Source organism: Schistocerca piceifrons, chromosome 4 (assembly GCF_021461385.2).
Source record: "Schistocerca piceifrons isolate TAMUIC-IGC-003096 chromosome 4, iqSchPice1.1, whole genome shotgun sequence".
In the NCBI taxonomy this organism is placed as follows: domain Eukaryota; kingdom Metazoa; phylum Arthropoda; class Insecta; order Orthoptera; family Acrididae; genus Schistocerca; species Schistocerca piceifrons.
The window spans coordinates 206793895-206810688 of record NC_060141.1 but is presented as its reverse complement, the minus strand read 5'-3'; positions in this window follow the sequence as shown (position 1 = coordinate 206810688).

Here is a 16794-nt window from a genome sequence, read left to right as displayed (position 1 = left end):
CCACACTTGCTAGGTGGTAGCTTTAAATCGGCCGCGGTCCATTAGTACATGTCGGACCCGCGTGTCGCCACTGTGTGATCGCAGACCGAGCGCCACCACAAGGCAGGTCTCGAGATACGGAATAGCACTCGCCCCAGTTGTACGGACGATTTTGCTAGCGACTACATGGACGAAGCATTGCTCATTAGCCGAGCCAATAGTTAGAATAGCCTTCAGCTAAGTCAATGGCTACGACCTAGCAAGGCGCCATAGCAATTGATAGTTTGATAGTTATCGTATGAAATGTCTCATCAAGAACGCTGTATACAAATGGTGGATTAAAGTTAAGTATTCCAGCAGCTACGTACTTTTCTTTATAGCATTCATAAATATCCTGTTTCAGACCATCAAGTCCGCCTGCTTGCTTAATGGCCGCCTCCCTTAAATAATGTGCGTAGTGTTGGCAATCTGTCAACACTACACGTACAGCACCTGAGAGTTGAGTTCAAAACAGATTCATTTTCAAGTATTATTATTAATTTGTTTATTTGATGTCTAGTGAACATTGCATCTCGCTACTGAGTTCGTAAGCGTGGTAGGCAGAGAGCATAGACCATTGCCAAGCCCTAGCACGACTAACAGCTGCAGTAGAGTACTGAAGGTAATTCAGAGACGCAAGGGGACGACAAAAAGAAGAAAATAATTACGTCGAAATCAAGGGATTTTATTCAAAATAACCCTCACGACAGCGTTGCATGTGGAATGTGACCGAAATTTGATCCTATTCTCGTAATAAAAGGGACTTCATTGTTAATAAAATAATAAATAATTATTGCCAAAGACATAATTTAACATTTTGTAAAAAATTATATCTCAGACAATATCCATATAAAAAGATAATGAAAAATCTCAATGTTTTGTTATCTATGATTTTTGTAGAAAAATCCATCTTCTTGATCGAACTGTTGTACTGATAGGGTGTGACTGATGTCTCGTAACACAGACGTCTGTAGATAACTGTATTATGTTGCTAACCAGTATTTGAAAATTGAGTTTATGTGTTACTCATATGAATGTTCTTTGTTTGGAGTTTTATTTCATAGTAATTCTCGCCTACGTTAATGTTAAGTTTTCTGCTCAGCTACAAAAGAGCGCAGCCATTGGCGCTATTGACCTGCAGCGCAGTTTATTAGTAAATGATGAATATTAAGCGATTAACACCGAGAAATATTTTCAAATGTTAATGCACATAGTGAAGGTGCAAAAAGATTTGATATATGTATATTATTTATTAGGAGTAAAAAACAGCCTGAACCATAATCGATAAGTGATTGTCTTACGTTAGCCGCCATCTTAGTGAAATAGAGCAGCAGCAGTTTTAAATTGATTTTCTATACGGACATAAATGTTGTTGGTCATATTTGCGATAATAATTCTGTATTGGTGACCGAGGACCCACTCTGAGCTAATAAATTCGAGTTAGACTGTGAATACACGAACTTCTATGAATGCAAACAGCATCTTACATACAAATTCTTATCTGCTGATGTATGAAACCTGGTTATTTCGTAATAACTTTTATGAAATATATTGACAGGAAAATACATTAGTGTCGTGTACATGTGGTATTGTGTGACGGAACTGTTCATTCTGCTTAAAGAAAAGTGTTGCTACCTCGAATAACAGTAGCGTTAGATTAGATAAACGATCTGCAACTAGCAAAGAGTCTTTCAAACAAAAGCGCTGAAATTACTAAAAATCATTACTCTTGTTTAGTTTGCTGGTTATATATATGATTACTTTTGTGAATGAACTTAGTGCAATTTACACTGCTTGACAGACAACATTGCCACTACGCACAACAGGCCCTAATATAAAGCACTATATCACAGGAAAATTAATGTTTTTAAGAGACACAGGGACTTATAGTGCAAATACTGACCAATCTAAGAGCCAGTCTTACGGTCTGTGGATGCTGGTGTCGTCGAAGGAGAGGGCGGACAGTGGCAACAATGGTCCAGAACTGCTCCCGTTCCGATTTCTGCGACAACTCATTAATATTGAACTGTCGCAAACTGTTGTCAGAGTTTTCTTCAGCATTCACTGCAAACCCGAGAGTGTAAGGCTTGTAAGATTGTTCAAATGGCTCTGAGCACTATGGGACTTAACATCTAAGGTCATCAGTCCCCTAGAACTTAGAACTACTTAAACCTAACTAACCTAAGGACATCACACACATCCATGCCCGAGGCAGGATTCGAACCTGCGACCGTAGCAGTCGCGCGGTTCCGGACTGAAGCGCCTAGAACCCCTCGGCCACCGCGGCCGGCGCTTGTAAGAGAGTCAGATACTGACAATTCGTGCCTCGCACTGTTCGTCATTTACGAGTCAACTTCACGACTAAAATCTCTGCGGCATAACGACGCTTCCAGCGGCCGAAATCATTCTCTGCGACCTGGACGCGCAGCCGAGCACGCCAAGTTTCAAATACATTGTTAGGAAGACGTACCAATCCTAAATCTTCCATAATCTCCTTTTCCCTGTCTCATCCCATTGATTACAATAGTTACACATTAGTGTCATAAGCATGGAGTTTTTGATTGAAGTGCGCCTTATCAAAACTGCAATGGAATTGATGAATCTTGGGACTTTTCTTCGCCCTGTCATATTCCATTAGTTACAGTAGTTTTACATTACTGTAATAAGCATGGAATTTTTATTTGAATTGCGCTTCATGTAAACTGCAGAGGAAGCGATAAATCTTGTGACTTTTATGCTTTCTACTGCGTGTAATTTTTCAGCCATATAACACTAGAAGTGTATCTTTCCAACTATAAAATTTACTGTAACTTTTGTGCTTGCTTTAACTTTTGGAAAGAGAGTTTTTCGCTTTTGCACGTTAGTGGAACCCTTAGACATTAAGATGAGTGTGTGCATGCATGATGTAACTTTATGCTCGCTTCTTGACTGTATGTAACCATTACTACGTTTACACTAATTACGTACATTTTGTGCAATCCTTCAGAACAATAGGCTCATATGATGTACCATGCATACTTCCTTACTTACATACTCCTTGGCGCTACAGCCCTTGTAGGGCTTTGGCCACCTGGACAATCTCCGCCCACTCTTCTCTGCTGGTTGCTTTGACTCTCTATATTACATCCTTCTCAAGTCCTCCTCCACGTTGTCTAGCCATCTGGTCCTTGATCTGCCCCGCACACGACGTCCACTGGGTTTTCCTTTGAAAACTTTCTTGACTGTGCTGCTCTCTACCATTCTTTCTACATGTCCCAACCAACGTAGTATATTACTCTTTATTTCTGTCACGATATCTGGTTTGTTGTATAACTACTCTCTGATCTCCTTATTATTTCTAATTCTCCAAAAACCCCTATCATTTATTGGCCCGTAGATTGTCCTGAGTATCTTCCTTTCTCATCTCAGCAACAACTCCTCGTCATTTGGTGCCATAGTCGAGGTCTCTGAACCATACATCACCACAGGTCTAACTACTGTACGACACACAGTCACTTCAGATTCCTACTATGGCCTCTTGCTTTAAACACTTTGACCAGTGCAAGGTACCTCCTGTTACCAGCTGCAATCCTTGCATGTATTTCTTCTCTCATATCATTATTCTCAGTTACCAGTGACCCAAGACAATTAAAGGTCTCACGGCGTTCATATTCTTTTCCTTTCAAAGTCATGCTTCTTTCTCCTTCACTATATCTTTTCCTAGATGTTAACATATACTTGGTCTTTGACTGATTAATGGTGCGCCCCATGTCCGCATCATATCTTTCTACTTTTTCAAGCTTTTCTTCCAGGTCCTGTTTCCTCCTGGGTAACAAATAAATATCAGCCGCGTATGCAAGCTCCTGAGTCGCTCTATTAAACAGTGTTCCTCCTGGGTTGTTCCTCCTGGGTTGCGCATTACACTCACCAAGGCGACATTAAACAGAATAGTGAAGAGCACATCACCCTACCGCAGTCCTTAGTTAACTTCAAATGCCTTTGATAAAGTGCCCTCGGCGCTTACTTTGCATATTGTTCTTCTCAAAGTCATTTGAACCAATCTTATCAGTTTGTTACGGATTCCTGCCTCTTGCATTGCCTTCCAAAGTTGATCGCTTTTGATACTGTCTCTGGTGTACCATATGTGAATACTATGTTACTATTCAAACTTTACAGGTACTCTCAGTATTTAGATCTTCAGCGAAAAACACACAGGCATTGAACTAAAGAATACGAGGACGTATTTGAGACCTGTTATTATTTCACTGACTGTAATCTGAATTAGAAAGTTTCATATAGATTATATAATGGTAAGACAGAGATTCAGGAACCAGATTTTAAATTGTAAGACATTTCCGGGGGCAGATGTGGACTCTGACCACAATCTATTGGTTATGAACTGTAGATTAAATTTAAGAAACTGCAAAAAGGTGGGAATTTAAGGAGATGGGACCTGGATAAACTGACTAAACCAGAGGTTGTACAGAGTTTCAGGGAAAGCATAAGGGAATAATTGACAGGAATGGGGGAAAGAAATACAGTATAAGAGGAATGGGTAGCTTTGAGGAATGAAGTAGTGAAGGCAGTAGAGGGTCAAGTTGATAAAAGACGAGGGCTAGTAGAAATCCTTGAGTAACAGAAGATATACTGAATTTAATTGATGAAAGGGGAAAATACAAAAATGCAACAAGTGAAGCAGGCAAAAAGGAATACAAACGTCTCAAAAATGAGATCGACAGGAAGTGCAAAATGGCTAAGCAGGGATAGCTAGAGGACAAATGTAAGGATGTAGAGGCTTATCTCACGAGGGGTAAGATAGATACTGCCTACAGGAAAATTAAAGAGGCCTTTGGAGAAAAGAGAACCACTTGCCTGAATATCAATAGCTCAGATGGAAATCCAGTTCTAAGAAAAAAAGGGAAAGCAGAAAGGTGGAAGGAGTATATAGAGGGTCTATACAGGGACGATGTTCTTGAGGACAATATTATGGAAATGGAAGAGAAGGTAGATGAAGATGAAATGGGAGATATGATACTGCGTGAAGAGTTTGACAGAGCACCGAAAGACCTAAGTCGAAACAAGGCCCTTGGAGTAGACAACATTCCATTAGAACTACTGACAGCCTTGGGAGAGCCAGTCCTGACAAAACTCTACCATCTGGTGAGCAAGATGTATGAGACAGGCGAAATTCTCTCAGACTTCAGGAAGAATATAATTCCAATCCCAAAGAAAGCAGGTGTTGACAGATGTGAAAATTACCGAACTATCAGTTTAATAAGTCACAGCTGCAAAATACTAATGCGAATTCTTTACAGACGAATGGAAAAACTGGTAGAAGCCAACCTCAGGGAAGATCAGTTTGGATTCCGTAGAAGTGTTGGAACACGTGAGGCAGTACTGCCCCTACGACTTATCTTAGAAGAAAGATTAAGGAAAGGCAAACCTACGTTTCTAGCATTTGTAGACTTAGAGAAAGCTTTTGACAATGTTGACTGGAATACTCTCTTTCAAATTCTAAAGGTGGCAGGGGTAAAATACAGGGAGCGAAAGGCTATTTACAATTTGTACAGAAACCAGATGGCAGTTATAAGAGTCGAGGGACATGAAAGGGAAGCAGTGGTTGGGAAGGGAGTAAGACAGGGTTGTAGCCTCTCCCCGATGCTATTTAATCTGTATATTGAGCGAGCAGTAAAGGAAACAAAGGAAAAGTTCGGAGTAGGTATTAAAATCCATGGAGAAGAAATAAAAACTTTGAGGTACGCCGATGACATTGTAATTCTGTCAGAGACAGCAAATGACTTGGAAGAGCAGTTGAACGGAATGGACAGTGACTTGAAAGGAGGGTATAAGATGAACATTAAAACAAAAGCAAAACGAGAATAATGGAATGTAGTCGAACTAAGTCGGGTGATGCTGAGGGAATAGATTAGGAAATGAGACACTTAAAGTAGTAAAGGAGTTTTGCTATTTGGGGAGCAAAATAACTGATGATGGTCGAAGTAGAGAGGATATAAAATGTAGACTGGCAATGGCAAGGAAAGCGTTTCTCAAGAAGAGAAATTTGTTAACATCGAGTATAGATTTAAGTGCGAGGAAGTCGTTTCTGAAAGTATTTGTATGGAGTGTAGCCATGTATGGAGGTGAAACATGGACGATAAATAGTTTAGACTAGAAGAGAATAGGAGCTTTCGAAATGTGGTGCTACAGAAGAATGTTGAAGATTAGATGGGTAGATCACATAACTAATGAGGAAGTATTGAACAGAATTGGGGAGAAGAGGAGTTTGTGGCACAACTTGAATAGAAGAAGGGATCGGTTGGTAGGACATGTTCTGAGGCATCAAGGGATCACCAATTTAGTACTGGAGGGCAGCGTGGAGGGTAAAAATCGTAGAGGGAGACCAAGAGATGAATACACTAAGCAGATTCAGAAGGATGTAGGCTGCAGTAGGTCCTGGGAGATAAAGAAGCTTGCACAGGATAGAGTAGCATGGAGAGCTGCATCAAACCAGCCTCGGGACTGAAGACCACAACAACAACAATCTGAATAGATAATCACCATTCCAAAAGTGCATAAAATAAATAAACAGTGCGTCAACGGATAAACCGTTATTGCCATCATTAAACTAGAACCTGCGCAGAGCAATGCAAGTAGTAATGAGATCTGGCGAACTGCAATGCCTGTGGAATTGCTATGTGTTAAAACTTTTAAATAGCCGATGGAATGTGGAGGCTCAGTGTCAAATAATTAGCAAACTGTTTTGATTTAGCTGTATATTAATCAGCGAAATTACAAGCTTGTGAACGAAACTGCATTACTGATCATTATAAATAGGCTTATAATGTAAACACTAAACACAAGGTTCATGAAAGTAACTCTTAAATCAAAACGTCTAACATGCACGAAATTAACTCTTTGAACAAAATTTACATTCAGTATTTAAAAATGAAAAGGGGTAGAGAGCGTCGTATTTCTTTCAAGTATACGAACATTTTGCTCTACTCGAAACAACAGTATTAGATAGTCAGAACAATGGAATTAGAACATGGCATCCCACTTTCTACAAAACTAGCGTGCAAGACAAATTACGTCCTTTAAAATAGGAGTATACCAAGCTGAGCAACAGCTTTCCGAAATCCGGTTCCCACACCAGCACACACGTGTACTTCTGCCACCGCTCGGCACCGAAGTTAGGGATAGGAAAAACTGACAGTTTAAAACCGGGACGATACATTAGATCTGAATAACAGGTATTTTTTCGGTGTTGTTTGGTCTCGATTATAAAAGGCGCTTTTTATTTTTTTCTAATAACCGAGTAAAATTCCGAAATATCAATGAACCATAACGCAGCAATGCTAAAATTTTTCTTTTTATAATAAACCTTTTTAAAATGGGATAATTTTTATTCGTAAAATCTGCATTGATTTTAAATATTTCGTTATGATAGAAAAATGGGAAAAGCAGTCAGTGCGATGTTAATAACAATGCCAACAGAAACGAGCAATACATACATGGCGTAAGAATTGGTACAACGTTGCTGAGACAATAATGTTCATGTTGACGTGTGTCGTGACTTACGGCATGCGTGTACTTGCAGTGTGCACGACATGCCCTGAGAATGTCTAGGGGGTAGTTTCTCGCTGTCGTCGCCGACATCAACTGTACTGCAGAATAGCATCAATCCTAGTCTGCAAATATTTTTATCAAGGAGAGCAATGAAGTACAAGGCTTCTTTTGGTTTAAAAGACCGAAGACTTGTCTGCCATTTCTATGAAATAATGAAAGAGGAAGGAAATTATAGTAACAGTAAAAATTGAAAACTTAACAGTTCATTCATGGTATACAATAAAAATAGAAAGGAGCTGATCTGCTGCTTCTGTCTACCTAATAGGACTTTTCTGCTTGTTGCCACTGAAAACGACAAATTAACTTGGAAAACAGAGTTAACCCCGGTTTTCACCTTTTAGCACTTACTATTAGTAATGTCCAAATAGTGGCCCGAGCCCAGATTGCAACATGTTTTTTGAGGAGAGTTTCAAAAAATTTGAATCAATGGGAGAATGCAGATTATTTTTCGTAGTATTCAACCACTTCCCACTTTTCGAGAAAAGCAGCCAACGTTGGACAAGCTAAGTTTTCATATATTTGCCTATTTAATTTGATTCCAAGTATCTTGAATCAGAAAGTCAAAATTTTTCAGTCTTTGCGCTGTTTCTACTTTTATTAAAGGAAATAACACGAATAAATAACAGCAAATCGGTTACTTCAGATGCCGGTTATTCTGAGCGGTTTTAACAGACGGGTTATACTGGCGTGCAAAAAGAGCGATATGACCAAAGACCTGTTATTTCAGCGATAAACGCCATTCCTTACCGAACTCTCGCAAGCGAACTGACTATATGACAACAATATAAACTTAGGAACGCAGAAAGTGTCGTTTACACATGTACTCAAGAAAATTGTTTACCGTGGCAAATATCACAAACAAAGCTGCGACTTCTCGTAGGTAACGACCTTTCAGTCTGATTATGTTATTTCGCCGGCCGGAGTGGCCGAGCGGTTCTAGGCGCTACAGTCTGGATCTGCGCGACCGCTACGGTCGCGGGTTCGAATCCTGCCTCGGGCATGGCTGTGTGTGATGTCCTTAGGTTAGTTAGGTTTAAGTAGTTCTAAGTTCTAGGGGACTGCTGACCTAAGAAGTTAAGTCCCATAGTGCTCAGAGCCAATTTTTTTTATGTTACTTCATATTTGAGAAATAAAAATGAGTATGCATTACTGACATTTTGTTGGGGCGTTGCGGTAAGATGACACGATTTACGGTTCTCTTGAATAACTCCACACCATTCTTCCAGGAAGTGGAGAGGTCTGCGTTTCGAGAGTCGCTACTTTCTGCCACCTTTCACCAGGTTGTCTACGAACGCACTGGTGTTATTCTGACCGCCGCAAACAGAAGCAAGACTGTGTGAATGCAGTCTCTCCCGTCGTGTACTATACGTGAAAAGCTCTCCAATTTATAAGATGATGAATATGACACACTTCGTATCATCGTGATATTTCAACACTGCCACTCAGCTGGAAACCCGACACCTTTTCATGAGAAGCAGGTCTCAGTGCTGAACACCGCAGAATACCACCCAGTATCCCAGCTGACTGTCTTTTCGGTCGGCAAGTCTCTGTTCTCTTCGGTGTTGTGTCAGCGATAAACGGCGCATTATAACTCGAAATGTCAGCCCAACGTCCAGTAATATTTTCCTGACACCTCGTGCTGACATCCTGCCTGTACTGTCTGTCCCATTTCAACTGTTGTCACGCGTATAATCATCACAGCCCATCGAACAGATCTACTACACTGCCGGGAAAAAACAGTAAATCCTTTTAGAGGTTTCCAATTCACTCAAGACTTAGTGTTGCAACAGTGCATATGGAGTGCATGAAACAATTACATTTACAGATCAGTAGCACTAGCTGTTCTGAGATCCCTCGCTGAAACACCCATATTAGTAAATGGTGCATCCTCCACGGATGTAAATGCAGGCGCTGACTCTGGTATCCAATCGATCGTACAGATGGCGAATACTGTCCTGGGATACATTATGCCACGGCTGTTCACGCACTTCTGTAAGATTTGTTAGCTGACGAGTCGTATGAGTCACTTATCGTCCCATCAAATACCACACGTGCTCAATTGGAGACAGTTCCGAAGATCGTGCTGGACGGGGAAGCTGCTGCATGTCTTGCAGAGCGCGTTGAGTTTGACGGGCAGTATGTGGGCGATCATTATTCTGTTGGGACAACACGTCTCCTCCCTATTGCAAGAGCGGCAAATGAAAAGGTCTAATAACATTTGAATGTACGGATCGCAGGTTAGTTTCGTTGAAACAGTCATCAGTACATCTACTATACCCCAGGTGGCATAAGGCCGGCCGGTGTGGCCGAGCGATTCTAGGCGCTACAGTCTGGAGCCGCGCGACCGCTACGGTCGCATGCCTCGGGCATGGATGTGTGTGATGTCTTTAGGTTAGTTAGGTTTAAATAGTTCTAAGTTCTAGGGGACTGATGACCTCAGCAGTTAAGTCCCATAGTGCTCAGAGCCATTTTTTTGAGGAATGGTACGCTTAGGCATTTCCTAGATTGAGATACGGTCGAATGAGCAAATCAAAGTTCAAAACAATGCTGATTCGCTTCTTTAACAATAAGGGTATTGTGCATACGGAATTTGTTCCTCCAGCATGAACTATAAACCAAACGTTTTACAAAGATGTCCTTGAAAGGTTCAGGAAAAGGGTGAATCATTGCAGGCGAGAGGATGCTGCATCACGATAACGCCCCATGTCGCATGGCCACTTCCATAACGAAATTTTTGACCTCAAGAGGCATTCTTGTTGTTCCACAGCTCCCCTATTCGTCTGATTGGAGTCCTTGTGATGTTTTTCTATTCCTGAAAAATTTCTTAAAAGAACGTCATTTGGGGGCTCTGGAAAAACGTAATACAGCAGGAAAACCGCACCATGTGGTAAGAAGGTATGAATACAAAGTTTTATGTGCGCTTCAAAAATCTGTAATTACGATTTAGAAACTGATATTTATATGTATTCAAACAGTAAAGAACATCCTTTATGTTTAACAGCCATAATAATAAAAAACCCACTGATGATGCTGCAGCTGCACTGAAACATGTCTGGGACAAAAAACAAAATTGTGTTTTGCTAAAGGCGGACTGCACCCAGAAACATATGTTATTGTTAAAACAAACACAAACAAAAGAGTTTCAACCTCAAGATGATTCGTTACAACTTGTGTACAAGGAGATACTGTCCATATACTTGTCGGATTTCACTTTCCACAGTGCTGGAAGCGATCTATGAACCTAAAAAGTCATATATCTTTCCAATGAATTATTCAAGATTCAGGAACGAAGAAATAAGCAGTTGTGGTGTTATTTCCCTGCAATTACACACCTTTGTGGAATGTTTCTATGGCTGATTACTGAAGATGTGTTAAATATGTGATCAAACTACTCCTTCGAATGTACCTCAACAGATGACTGCTTTCACCTGTCCCTCATGTATTTATAAGGCGTCGCCGTATCAACAGTTTGCATCTCCGCGAATCGCGAACTCTCGACAGGAAATGCCCTACATTGCACAGTCTCACCTTTACAAGGTACTATATATTGCGCACTATATTGAGCGAAAGTCAATATTTGTAAAGTTCTGCGGTCTCCTTCAATACCGCCAATACCGCTCACAGACGTCACCATTATTACGCAGGACTCAGTACTGCACAATAAATATTGAGCGTGTGAGGTCCCCTTTATGTGATAAAAGTGCCCTCTGCCACACACCTCACTGTGATTTTGCACCCTAGAGATGTAGATGTAGGTGTTGTTTGTAACACTCTTAACGGTACACAAACGCCCAGAAGATTAGGGGAACCTTGATGAGAATGACAAGCATGCTGAATCATCCTACGCACGTGATTACTGCTTGATCGGGCAGCTGTACCCAACTACTAAAGATACCGACACAATCACCTGCCGCACAAAGTTCGTGAGTAACAAAGTATATCTTTGTGGCAGTGCCAAGTGGACTGCAGCTGCACATCACGTAACACGTGTTACAAACAGGATGGTATATTACGTTTGTTATCTCAAGATGTGTAAAACGTGAGTCATCTTCCCCACTCGTCCACAGGCTGTGCATCGCGACAGGAATTTGCCTTTCGTACATCCCACAACGGGAATACCGGGCTGATACCCAAGTCCTGTCTTAGTTATATCTTCTGGAGCAGAAATCTGCCTACAGGAAGCGTAGCAAAAGTGGTGCCCAAAATTACTGCTAGGTAGTGGGCTTCATTAACTACCTTGACCTTACTATTAGGAAAGTTAACAACAAACATATGTTTTCGATTTTTAGAAAACCGCCCGCATCTCGTGGTCGTGCGGTAGCGTTCTCGCTTCCCACGCCCGGGTTCCCGGGTTCGATTCCCGGCGGGGTCAGGGATTTTCTCTGCCTCGTGATGGCTGGGTGTTGTGTGCTGTCCTTAGGTTAGTTAGGTTTAAGTAGTTCTAAGTTCTAGGGGACTGATGACCATAGATGTTAAGTCCCATAGTGCTCAGAGCCATTTGAACCATTTTTTAGAAAACCCACTTGTACAGATAGTGTCATCAATGCCAGTTCATGCCATCCTCCCCTATAGAAAAAGCCTTTTTTCACTTCCATGGTTCACCGACTCCTTCGTCTACCGTTGGACGAAAGCGAAATACGTAAATAACTCAGCATTTTAAAGCAGATTGCGGTAGCTAACGGCTTTTCTGTAAATGACGTCACGCGCCCCTACTGTAGGCTAAAGAAACGTATAACAAACGCCAGGCACACACACACACACACACACAAAATAGAACCAGTAAAAAAAGAATGAAATCCATTCCTATGAAATTTAACGGCAAAATGTTCCTGCAAATAGAAAATACTTTAAAAAATCTGATGTCAGATGTGGCTTTAGGGTTAACAACACCCTAAAACTGCGAATAAAACATAAACTGAAAAGGAAGTATGACAAATGTGATGGCTCTGGAATATACAGGATTGACTGCAGTAGCTCTGACAAATATTATGTAGGTCAGACGGGGCGCTCTTTTAACTTAAGGTTTAGAGAACATTCACAGCCACGGAACAAAACTGCTTTGGGACAGCATTTATCTGAAACTGATCATTCTATAGGGAGCACTGAGAATTGTACGCATATTCTCCACGGAGTGTAAAAAGGCCGTGCTCTTAAATTGTTAGAGTAATTTGAAAGTTATAACACAAAAAAGAAATAATCAACAAAACTGCTTAACTGGCAGAACGATTTGGTGCCCAGTGCTCATTTTGCTTTGTTTGACACTATTTTACTTTAATCATTTTTTTTTCCTTTACTGAATTTCGATTCCCCCCCCCCCTCAGACGGGAGGGGGGGGGGGGCTGGCAGCAGCTTAATATGCCGCTCTACTGCCTACAGAAGAGTTAAAAAAACATAATGAGAAGATAACAAACAATAAAAAAACAGGCGATAAAACGGTGACGTTTTTAAAAACTGTAAAATGGCGGAAAGCTGTGGACGTTAAAATAGAAAAACCCGGGCTTGACGATGCTAGTGAAGACACACAGTAAGTAGACAGATACAATTTTAAAAAATCCAGCGACAGTCTGGTTTCTGTTCGCGAGAGATAAAAAACACACCTAGCGACAGCATGGTTTCTGTTTGCAATGCTTAAAAAAGGGGACGCAAAACACTGAACACTCACTTAAACACTGTACTATAGAGTAGACACGATGATGACACACCACAGCCTAAGGCAGATGAGGTGGCGGGGGCGGGGGGCGGGGGGGGGAGGGGCAGGACGCGGAGAGACGAGGGGAAAGAAAGAAGAGGTAAAGCATTTAAGCATTTAATCACTGAACGCCAAAGTTATATGTAGTTTGTTGATAGTTTCACCTCGTACAGAGTGACTTACATATTCACTTCGTTGTCGTACGTTGTATGCGTAACTCTATTATTTTTTTGTTCCTTTTCTGTTTATATAATATACTACATTAACTAGATAACCTTGTTCATGCACTGGTACTTGAACATATGCCAATTACTGTCTCTTAACTCTTCCTCTTTTTAACAATCTAACTTTTGTCATATTTAATCGCTTTTTATTACTGTAAGGCCTCTTATACCTTATAAGCACATTACACACTTAACCGATTGCATGTTGATTCACTGAAAGAGTGTAATAGGAAGAATGACCTGGAAGTTTTGCTCGGTTCTTTCAATTTGACATCTCTCATTGATTTTCCTTCTCGGGTAGTAAAGGACAGCAGCACATTGATAGATAACATTTTTATAGACCAAGATAAGTTTAAAAACATAAATTCTTGTCCTGTTGAGAATGGCCTTTCTGATCATGGTGCTCAGCTAGTTACAGTATATGACATAGCTCCATTCAGTATTTCAAAACATCCCTCCAAAGTTGTGCATTCAATTAATGACTCAGGAATTAGAAATTTCATGGAAAATCAACAGCAATTACACTGGGATGAGGTGTACAAGGAACCCGATGCTAATTTAAAATATAACTTATTTCATGATACACTTGTAAGAGAATTTGAAAACGGTTTCCCCAAGAAAGTAGTTAAATCTAATTATAAGAAACATGCAAAAAACCTTGACTTACTAAAGGAATAAAAAATCTTGTAACCACAAAAGGGAACTGTATCTAACAACAAGAAACAGTAATGACCCAGAAACAGCCAAATATTATAAAAACTACTGTGCTGCATTAAGAAAGGTCATTAAAAAATCCAGAAGCATGTTCATCATGTCTGAGATAACAAAATCAAAACAATTTGGAATATTATTACAAGGGAGACAGGGCAATCAAGAGTACAGGATGAGGGCATTACCATCAAAGCGAATGGAAACTTGACAAACAACAAGCCGGTAGTCGAAAACATTTTGAATAATCATTTTTTAAATGTTGTAGAGAAAATGAGATCTAAATGTTCATTATAAGAAGCAAGGTAGTTAAAGGAGGAGGCCTTACCCACACAATTAGATACAATTGAAATTCCACCCACCTATCCTTCTGAAATTAGGAAGATAATAAACTCTATCAAGAATAAAACCTCACATGGAACTGATGGCATTTCCAGCAGGATAATAAAAGCTTGTTCCCAAGAGATAAATGGGATTCTTGGCCACTTATGTAATAGCTGTCTGAAGCAGGGTATTTTCGCAGATAGACCGAAGTATGCCATTGTTAAATCACTGCATAAAATAGGGGATACGTCTGATGTCAACAAGTACCACCCAATCTCTCTTCTGACTGCCTTATCCAAAATTCTTGAAAAATTAATGTATTGTACAGTAGCTTCACACCTTTGCAAAAATAAAGTTTTAAGAAAATGTCAGTTTGGTTTCCAGAAAGGTTTTTCCACGGAAAATGCTATGTATATTTTCACTAATGAAATATTAAATGCTCTGAGTAACCGGAAGTCACCCATTGGGATTTTCTGTGATCTCTCAAAGGCTTTTGATTGTGTAAATCATGGAATGTTTCTAGATAAGCTCAAGTACTATGGTATGAATGGGACAGCGCTCAAATGCTTTAAATCATGCCTAACTGGAAGAGTGCAGAAAGGTGAAATAAGCAGTTCACATAATACGCAAAAAACTGGTGATTTCTCAAACTGGAGAACAATCAAGAATGGGTCCTCTCCTGTTCTTAAGATATATTAATGACTTGCCATTCTATATTCACGAAGATGCAAAGCTGGTACTTTTTGCCGATGATACAAGTATACCTATCACACCCAACAGACAAGAATTAACTGATGAAATTGTAAACGATGTTTTTCAGAAAATCATTAAGTGGTTCTCTGCAAATGGGCTCTCATTAAACTTTGACAAAACACAGTATATACAGTTCCACACAGTAAATGTAATGACACCATTAATAAATATAGACTTCGATCAGAAATCGGTAGCTAAGGTAGAATATTCATAATTTCTAGGTGTATACACTGATGAGGGGTTGAACTGGAAAAAACTCACTGAAGATCTGCTGAAAAGTTTGAGTACAGCTACTTATGCTATTAGGGTCATTGCAAATTTTGGCGATATACATCTGAGTAAATTAGCTTACCACGTCTATTTTCATTCTCTGCTTTCTTATGGCATCATATTCTGGGGTAACTCATCATTGAGTAAAAGAATGGTCATTGCACAAGAGCGTGTAATCAGAATAATTGCTGGAGCTCATCCAAGATCATCCTGCAGACACTTATTTAAAGAGCTAGGGATCTTCACTGTAGCCTCACAATATATATATTCACTTATGAAATTTGTTATTAGTGATCCGAACGAATTCAAAAGTAATAGCAGTGTATATGGCTACAACACTAGGAGAAAGGATGATCTTCACTACTCAAAGTTAAATCTAACTTTGGCTCGGAAGGGGGTAAATTATGCTGCCACAAAAGTCTTTGGTCACTTACCTAATAGCATCAAAAGTCTGACAGATAGCCATATAGCATTTAAAAGGAAATTAAAAGAATTTCTGAATGGCAACTCCTTCTACTCATTAGTAAGTGGATACAGGAAGTGGGTAATTTCCCCCCCCCCCCCCCCCCCCCCACAAAAAAATTGAGTGTCATGTAATATTTTGTGTAATGTAATATCTTGTATAGACACCTTTTATTAACCTGACACATTCCACATCTTGAGCTTTTCTCGTATGAAATCATGAAAGCCGTGACTCAGGGCGATCACTTCGACGCAGTATTTCTTGACTTCGGAAGATCAGTTTACTCATTCCACACCAGCGCTTAATAAAGCTTATTAACAAAAATACGATCATATAAGATTTAGTCAGTTAGTCTCGTAGGAAGGGGTGTGGGGCAGATGCGGGAATTCAACATTGCCGTCTGGTGACGCCGTAGAGGAACATGTTTGCCAATGCTTTCCTCAATCCTGAGATGATGTTTCGGTGTCTTGAGGATGACAGTCGCGCGTGCACGTGGAGTGTGAAGTTGTATTTGTGTTGTTGTGAACAAATGGTAAGGAGAAATGGAAATCCGGTGTCGATACATAGACTGCTCAGCCCGTGTAAAACCAGAGCTTAACGTCCCCATCTGTGGGACGGATCACCATCAACAGTGTAACGTATTCTCACACAGTGTGACAGTGCCAAGATGTGTGAAATTTAACCCAGCACTTTGCCGCTAAGTCTGGCTATCTGGAACTTCACGCCACCACCAGACTTCG